General features: G+C 36.6%; 1 long non-coding RNA gene across 1 annotated transcript; it reads right to left on the bottom strand.

The window, feature by feature from the left end:
• Positions 1-4,236: 4,236 nt before the first annotated feature.
• Positions 4,237-6,948, bottom strand: LOC129764709 (uncharacterized). Its single transcript, XR_008741200.1, has 4 exons — positions 5,079-6,948; positions 4,976-5,016; positions 4,874-4,918; positions 4,237-4,802 (listed from the first exon to the last, which is right to left on the bottom strand). It is a non-coding gene; the product is annotated as an uncharacterized LOC129764709 (long non-coding RNA).
• Between the last annotated feature and the right edge of the window lie 2,051 nt (positions 6,949-8,999).

Here is an 8,999-nt window from a genome sequence, read left to right as displayed (position 1 = left end):
CATGTTCCGGTTATTGTTTGGAGAAAATTGATTCTTTGCTGGCATTTCTGTTTCAAATACACAATGTGTATTCCCCAGGTACATTTAGAGTCAAAATATACTCCAAGGTATTTGAAATACATCGAGTGCCTGATCGCTTTACCGATATCACATCGATATCACCAGCTGAAAAAAAAAATGGTTTCAAGGAACACGTTGAAAAATTCGTACAGCAATACTATATCCCTTAAGGTGATCTCATACTTTTAGATGTGACTACCCAGCAAACATTAAATCGTATAATTTTGCACGTGCTAAGTCTTACAAGAAATCAGAATAAATCATAATTGCATATAATATCAATCAAAGTATGTATCGTGTATATTTGAAATCGCCTAAAATGTAAAAACTCGATTTTATATATCATTATCAAATTAAGTCGCAATTCGGTATAATAAACATCAGTTTTATGATGTACATTGTCATAAAATATATTTAATCCGCATCATATGCGTATATTACGCTGATGCAGTTTGTGTGTCGTATAAGCGTATAGTTCAAATCGATTCAGTACTGCAGTAAATCGTGTTGCATGCCGAAGAAAATCATGAAACAGTAAATCATATTAGCTCCTAATAAAGAACATATTACATCATATTGAAATTTCAATGAAATGCTTTAACATTGACAAGTTTCATTTCATAACAGCATTTCATAACACATACGAAGGAATAAAATAATTAAATTTGAAAAAAGTGGCTCTTATATGGCTCGGAAACCAGGAATGCCTGATCCTACTGCATAGAATGTATTAGGTTATATCATATCGAATCATATGTATGAGTTTTAACCGCTGTTGAATAAAATTTCAGATAGCTGGTGGATGATAATCCAGACGACTGGAGTTCGAACCCACATCGGATCAGTTTTCACCAAACATCAATCTGTGCCATTTTAAACATTTATATTCCACTCCCAACACAAGTAAATTTTCATAATTATTATTTCTACAAATATAAATACTCATATATAAAAATGGCGATTCGTGAGGCTATAATAAACATTTTGAGAAAATGTTTTGCGCCATTTGTTTTTCTTCTATGTCTGTAATAAATCGTATATGAGAATGGCAAAAGTCATATTAGGTGCGCTGACAACCCAGCAAACATTAAATCGCATAACAAGCGTATATATAACATCATGTGCCCTAAAATTTGGTTGGCATATAATGCGCCTAACTGGCATATGCATGCAAAAGTGGAGGCCATATACATACATGGCAAATGCTTACCGAATTTGTTTGGATGAATATGCAACTTTGACCGGCTATAATAGCGATTATGTTGGAATTGAATTGCGATCTAATATGAATATATTCTTGAATTGTCAAAGCACCAAATACGACTTTTGCCATACTTATATACGATTTATTACAGACATAGAAAAAAACAAATGGCGCAAAATATTTTCGTGAAATGTTTATTACAACCTCACGAATCGCCATTTTTATATATGAGTATTTATGTTCGTAGAAATAATAATTGTTTGATTGACTTGTGTTGGGAGTGGAATATGAATGTTTAAAATGCCACAGATTGATGTTTGGTGAAAACTGCTCCGATGTGGGTTCGAACTCCGGTCGTCTGGAATATCGCGGCTATCTGAAATTTAATTCAACAGCGGTTAAAACTTTCGAGTGCATCATTGACATTTCAATATGATGTAATATGTTCTTTATTAGGATCTAATATGATTTACTGTTTCATGATTTTCTTCAGCATGCAACAGGATTTACTACAGTACTGAATCGATTTAAATTATACGCTTATACGACACACAAACTGCATCAGCGTAATATACGCATATGATGCGGATTAAATATATTTTACGACAATGTACATCATAAAACTGATGTTTATTATACCGAATTGCGACTTAATTTGATAATGGTATATAAAATCGAGTTTTTACATTTTATGCGATTTCAAATATACACGATACATACTTTGATTGACATTATATGCGATTATGATTTATTCGAATTTCTCGTAAGACTTGGCGCGTGCAAAATTATACGATTTAATGTTTGCTGGGAATTCATGAATATATTCATATTAGATCGCAATTCAATTTCAACATAATCGCTATTATATGACCGGCTATTACATAGTTACATATTCATCCAAACAATTTCGGTAAGCATTTGCCATGTATGTATATGGCCTCCACTTTTGCATGCATATGCCAGTTAGGCGCATTATATGCCAACCAAAATTTAGGGCATATGATGTTATGCATACCCAGCAAACATTAAATCGTATAACTTTGCACATGATAAGTTACATATAATTTCGTATCAAATCACAATCGCATAAAATATGAATCAAAATATCGATCATATATATCTAAAATCGCATAAAATGCAAAAACACGATTTTCCATGTCATCGATGGATTGAGTGGTAACGTTGTCGTATCAAATCGCATATCAGTCCAAAAAGCATCGCATATCCTTATATACGGCTTTATATGCGTACAAAATATGGCATATACGTATATCGCCTCCACCTTTGTGTGTATATGCAAGTTATCTGCATCATATATCATATACAAATGTGTCTTGGTTGTATGTATATCGCCTCCAATTATAGCTATTCATACGACTTAATGTTTGCTGGGTACGCTTGTTATGCGATTTAATGTTTGCTGGGTAGTGATCCCGTTTCGATTTATCGATTAGGGTAAATGATCTTGGCTTGTCCAATTTGGGGTGTTTCTACGCAACTAGTAAATGCAAATCGAGTTTTCTTAATGAAAAACACATATAATCGATACGAGTTTGGGTTTGTTGAAAAACCCCAAGTCTCTAGTTGCTAATACTACCATATGGCGTTGAAATTATTCAAATTTTGTTTGTTTTTTAACGATTTTCTCCAAAGAGGAATTATGATCATGGTCACATCCACCTCTGATCATGGTTTGTCCAAAAAATGATCATGGTTTGTCCGGCTTTAGAAATCACAATTTTTGAATGAAAACATTTGAATTCTCAAGTAAAATTTGCATTTATCATTGCTTGAGTTTACTGTCGTCATATTCATCCTTTCATAATTTAGGCTTTCTTCAGAATATAGCATTTTCTTGGGCATTTTAAAAGTGTTCGCTTCAACACAGAAACTTAATTTCTACTATACGCGAAGGACACAATAAACAAACTGCAGCGCGCCAAGTGGTTGCCATAAAAATCATGTGAACAAAACAACATTATTGAATTGGACAACTCATGATCAGAATTGAGTTCATCAAAATGCGTTAATTTAATGGTTTAGCTATGTAAATCTGATACAAATGGTGTGCAAATATGATGTTTACAATATTTGTAAGTGTTATAATCCAGAAAAGGTCTGAATACGTGCCAAATAATCATCTGGTGATCGATTAAAAGTTAGCTCGAATGAGGGGCTTATTGACACCAATAGATGGTGTATTTTATAATCCTTTAAAACATGTGATTCCGTAAAAATATACTATAAAACCACTGTAAATCATGGAAAAGACAATTTTATTTATATGTTTTGAAACATTCGAATACCTGATTTGGCAAACGTGTGCTGAATTAGAGCATTCAAGAAAGTGGACAAACCATGATCATATTTTTGACTGGACAAACCAAAATCATTTACCTTAATCGCATATCGACAACAAAAACCGCGCAGCAGTAGCTGTACGGGTTTTGTTTTCCTCTGAATTTCAAATAAATTGACCGAGGCAAACTATTGGTTCGCTCCCACTATTGATTGCGCAATAATTGTTCGATCAATAATCGAATTTTGCAGTCGGTATTCGATTATTCGAATAGTCAGTATTCATCAGTCACCGAATACTGACTAATTGCTTCGCATACTGACTATGGCTGACCAATAACACCAATGACGATTAAAAAAATCAATGACTACCAAGCAATCTTATTAGATTGATAAATCTCGTCTCTGTTCATGACTTATTGGTTGCGCAGTAACCGTTCGAGTAGTAATCGATTAACTAATCCATTAATCGAGCCGTCACATTCCAACGAAATCTAATATCGAAAAATCGTTTCAGTACAAAATTTCTGAGGGCATAAACTTCCCAAAAATGCACTTCCTAAACTTCCCAAAAATGCAAAAATTTCGACCTTCCAGACCAGGGTCCCCCCCCCCCTAAACCGCTGTAGAGCCTGTTTTGATTTTCATCTGTTTCGTTCATCTCGCAAAAAAAAATGTATTCAATGTTCTTAATTAACATGATGTTTTATAGTTACATGTTACTAGTATATATTCATATAGTTGTACTTTTGTAGTTCTAGTTATATTATAAGTAGTAGTAGTAGTCATGGAGCATTAAGGCATCTGTGTATAACCTGTTGTCTTGGTAAATAGATAAATAAATAAATAATCCTTTTGTACCAATTAAGCTTTCTTAATTCGTGAACTTGAAGCTTTTTTTGCTTTTTTCTGTTCTGCAAGTTGTTCTTTCTGCTTCATCCGTTCTTCCTGCTTCCTCAATTTAGCTAATGTTTGTATTTCCTTTGCTTTCTGTTTCAATTCAATTTTCCTCGAGTTTTTGGTGCTTCGTCAGCTTCTTCGCAGCTTCACCTTCTCTATACCATATATCCCAGGACTCGTTTATGGCCACTGCAGGAGTAACATGAGGCTTACGTTTACCGTAGGTCAACGAATTACCAGGATACACGGCAACATAAGGAGGGTTCAGCTTCTCTTAGATGTACATCTAGTTGCACATTGTCCACTGATTCTTCAGCTTCTCTGATATCTATCGGCTGATCTGTAGTTGAAAAACATGTGTATTATTTATATAATATTTTAAAATATATTGTTGCGTGATGTGAATCTTACCGAATCCTACTGGACGATTTGATCCCAATATGTACGAGTGTTGGTCTGTTGTAAAAAAATACTAATTTAAAAAGTTTTAAAAAATTGGCATATGGGTCTTACCAGATCCATTATATCCAGAATTGATATCATTCGTGTTGCTGCTGTAAAAAATATACAATTCTACTGTAGAGTAGGCAAAGTATAATGACAATGTTACACTTACTTTCCTAAGAACAAGCAAATTGTTCTCCTTGGAGAATAGTCGTGTCGATATTAAGATCGATCAGAAAGGGATCGATTTCGATGAAATCCGGTGGTCCTTCTACCTCATCAGATACTGTTCTCCATAAATGGAAAAGCTGAATTACTTCAGGATCGCCAGTCCACATCAAGTTTTGGCGCTGTTGTTCAAAAGCTGTAAGAAGTTCGGGTGACAGTCGGTGGTTCAACTCGCGAAGGAATATAGAGCTAGATAAACCAGGCTCTGCTTCTTGATTGCGCACAGGTATTGGAATATTTTGTCGTGCTTCTTTCGAGACTGCATATGGGTTCGGCAGTGAAGAATAATCGATTGCATTTGCGTCCCAAGGAACTGAGCCACACTTCTTGAAACCATTCCTTAAGGTGACATCCTTCTTTTCCATTGCGTTTATCGCTTGATTCAATAATGGAGCGAAGTCCGGTCTTCTTATTGCCGCACCTCCGTTGTCGAACCGCCATTTGACAAGCACAGTGTCCCATGAACTTTTCATAGGCTTGAAAAAGGACACGTCAAGGGGCTGGATGAAGCGAGTTGCATTCGATGGAAATGAAATCATGACAATGTTCTTCTCTTTGCAGAATTGTACCGTTTCATATGTGGCATGTGACCGGTGATCATCATCGAAAACGATAACAGGAAACACAATATTTGTTTTTACCAACCAGGGATAAAAAACGTTAGCCAAGTATTCGTTGAATGATCCGCTATTCATCCAGCCCTTGCCCGGTCGACCAACACCCCAGTCCTTAGGCACACGGATTCAGTGTACCATCTGCAGAGCCAGCCATCATGACGGTATACGATTCGCGGTTTGAGATGGCTTGAATCGCATGTACGTTTTTCATCATCTTAGCTGCGAACACACGCTTTTTCTTGGGATTGGGAGCCATCTCGAATGCGCTCTCATCCATATTGAACACCCGACTGGGAACGGTTAAAACTTGCAATTGATCCTTTGACGCCAGATATGCCTCGACTTCTGCGAACCAAGATCGCACATTTGCTTCAGTAACGATCCTTTACTTCGAAATTTGATTCGCGGTGACTTTGGAAATAGTCGGATGTCTCTGAACAAACCTTACAATCCACCCTTTTGTTGGCACCCCGTGGGGGAAAACGTCATGTTTGCCCAATCGCTTTGTATATTGGCCAACACTGGTTCTGAGGATTTCCTCGGACACGGGAAGCCCAGCTGCAGCCATTTATTCCACCCAAGCAGCGATTTCTCCTTCTTCTGTTTCCGTCAAAACTGTTGGTTTTCCGACTGATTTTGGGTGCGACTCCTTCCAACAGTCGAAAAGAATACCATACTGGGATGCAGCCGTACGGATGGACGATCCTGCTCGAATGGCATCAAAAGCGTCTTCAGCTTTGTGGTATTTGCGCGTCGCATCCATAATAAACCCGAAAACACACATTGTAGTATCACCAATTTTAACTGTCCGAAATATGAATCGTAGGAAAAAAAATCGATTCAAATTTCGGACATTTTATTTTATAATTTTTGACGTAGGACTACGTCTTTCATTTCTATACCGGGGTGTAAAATCAAAGTTTCGAAAACGAAAGCGTTACGCCGGAGACCGAGATTTTGAGTGTTAATAGCTCCTAAACAACTGAACGAAATGGTATGATAAACACTTCATTCGAAAGATAAAATGTCTACGCGTTCTATACTTGTTACTTTCTCATCCAAAAACTTGTTTCAATAGTCTTAAATTTGCTTTCAAAATAGGCTATTGAAATCACCAATCGGTATATAAGCGAGCGCCGTTCGGAAATCCACTCAGTTCTAATTGAACAGCGATTGGAGCATGTTGTCGCTGTTGTGGTGAAGCTCTTCATTTATCATGAAAGCGCGGATGAACGGTGTCACCAAGAGCCTGTTTGTGCACCTTAGGCCAGAAGAGAATCCATCAGGAGGAGATGCTACAAACAGTTCCCCGGGAAGATCTCGAAGCAGCCGCTACACACACATACACGCACGGAATTCTTTCCGTTTGGATCGAGAAAGATCCGGAAAATAATCTGCCAGTTCCTCTAGGAATTTAAAAATATATTCATGTGAAAGAGTTTATTTGAATGTTTTCTATCCATGTAACACTGTGACCAAATATGTTTCAATCAAGTGCTATTAACAGGTGGTTATCGAGTTGGCATTAACCACTGGTGGGCTTCCAGTATCGAGGAAAATGTGGAAATATCTAATCGTTACTGAAAATAATCTGCCAGTTCCTCTGGGAATTTAAAATTACATTCATATGAAAGAGTTTATTTTAATGTTTTCTATCCATGTAACACTGTGACCAAATACATTAGGTTTTGTGATTTTTCAATCAATCGCAATCAACAAGATAGCTTCTGAAGATTATTCTTCCCCATCAGTAGGATATTTCCGTATCCAATATTGGATGCATAAAACCTTGTGCCTCCAACGCAACGCTCTCGTTTTCGAAGTTCTCCAAATATTCATTCATTCAGAATGAATTCAGATTCAACTTCATACAAATGATCTCTAAATCAACGATAGTCTTACGTCACCCTTGCGGTTATACCATAGATATAACCTACTTCCTGTTTTTGAAGAAAAATTACAATATACTTCATTATGTTTTATGATAAACTGTGAAACACTTACCAAGCAATAACAGTTGACTGATAACGATGATGATCAGGGATGAAACACGAGAGAAATTTAACTATTAATAAACGGTTATATTCTACCTGCTCACGCTAAGCGAACGTGAAAAACAAACAATAATGAGTAATGCTGTTAGATTTTTGCCTACTATGTTATAATTCAAAAGAAAATCTAATATAAATTGATAGTAAAACCAAGGTGTTTATATCAATGTATAACAGGTGAAGCAACATCATCACTTCATCAAGAAGGGGATTACGGTTTGTGGAGCGGGGGTTGTTTGTTTTGTTATTGCTAGGATACGCCATTTTTGCATTTCCACATGCGAGAGTAGTGGAAATGAGAATGAAATTCTACAAAATCATCCCTTCTTTTTCACATGAATTCTCGAAATCCGAACATAGTAGGCATCGTTCGAATAAGCATCGTAGCAGCTTGTAGAGAGCCGCCGCCAGCGTTCGGATGCTGTTTGTAAACAATACCGACAGCAATTCCAATATGGCTGAAAGTGCATTTCATATGATTGTTTCACCTGGTATATATAGAGGCGCCTTGATTAAAACTAAGGGGATAATCTCAATGAGGTACATATAGAGGTGGAGCAGTAGGCCATGTATATATGTATTGGTGAACGGAAAAAATGGTGTCGTCATTATTTGCATTCAATCGATAGTTTACATAGAAAATACAAATAAATGATAAAAAATACTTAAGATTATTTATCATTTTGTCCTAAATTATTCAAGAAAACATGGGACTGTTTCGAAATTTTAGTGTTTGTTGAATAATTATTATACTGTAATATAATTACCCTACCTACGAAGTAAAGTGTGTTTATTTCGATAGTTGGAGAGCGGAGGCTCTGGTCGGATGATGCACCGTTTCACTGGGGGAAACGTGCCAATGGACGCTTGAACATAAAGTCCACAGCGGAAACACTCTTGGAAATAAGCTTTCACACAAAGAAAAACACTATGCGACAGGTTTGCAGCATAAAAACATACGATCTCCTTTATTTCACCTTTGACAGGATTCTAAACTCTCACTCTAGATGTTTGGTTGGGAAAAAACACGTTTCAACACGTTCACGTTCTGCCTCACTCTTTTTTTGTTGTTTGCTGCTTTGCGGTTGGAAAAATACTGCCTCTCATCGTTGCTAGGCTGCTCTCTCAGCTGGCAGGAGAATAACATAGGGGTGGGGGTTGCGATGGAATTTCGATTATCTCTTCAGGGACTGAACA

This window comes from Toxorhynchites rutilus, chromosome 1 (assembly GCF_029784135.1).
Source record: "Toxorhynchites rutilus septentrionalis strain SRP chromosome 1, ASM2978413v1, whole genome shotgun sequence".
Taxonomy (NCBI): domain Eukaryota; kingdom Metazoa; phylum Arthropoda; class Insecta; order Diptera; family Culicidae; genus Toxorhynchites; species Toxorhynchites rutilus.
Note: the sequence above shows the minus strand (reverse complement) of the source record. Positions and strands in the feature narration are given on the sequence as shown.